Genomic DNA, 505 nt, shown 5'->3' with positions numbered 1-505 from the left:
GCTCAGCCCGGCAGGGCAGGCTCCCCGCTCGCCCGCCCGCCCGCCCGCTGCTCCGAGAATGCAGCAAACGGAGCCGGAGCCCCGGGTGGGGAGGGCGGGAGCCGGGAGGGGGGGCCGGCCGGGCGCGGGGCTCGGCGGCCGCAGCTCAGCTGCACCCAGGCCGGCCCTCCCGGGCAGCGCGCAGCATCTCAATGAAGCGGCCGGATGCAGACGAACATTCAGGCAGCTCTCAGGAATGAATAGCCGCCTTTGATTTGGGAGCTGAAGTAAATGCCAGCTCCCAGCCCGGCTTTAAAAACAGTGGCGCGTTGGTGCCAGAGGAATGCACGGCTCCGGGTGTTGGTGCAAGACAGACTTTTGATGACTCACTGCAATGCAAACAAAGATGGCAGAAATACTGTACTGTACGTGGAGAAATGCTTGGTGGTGCCACGGCAACTGAGACAGCCTGGAAATTTATAGTGCAGTTTTGCATATGAATTACCCAGTAAACTGCCTCCCTGCC

Source organism: Marmota marmota, unplaced genomic scaffold (assembly GCF_001458135.2).
Source record: "Marmota marmota marmota unplaced genomic scaffold, marMar, whole genome shotgun sequence".
NCBI classification, from domain to species: Eukaryota; Metazoa; Chordata; class Mammalia; order Rodentia; family Sciuridae; genus Marmota; species Marmota marmota.
Note: the sequence above shows the minus strand (reverse complement) of the source record.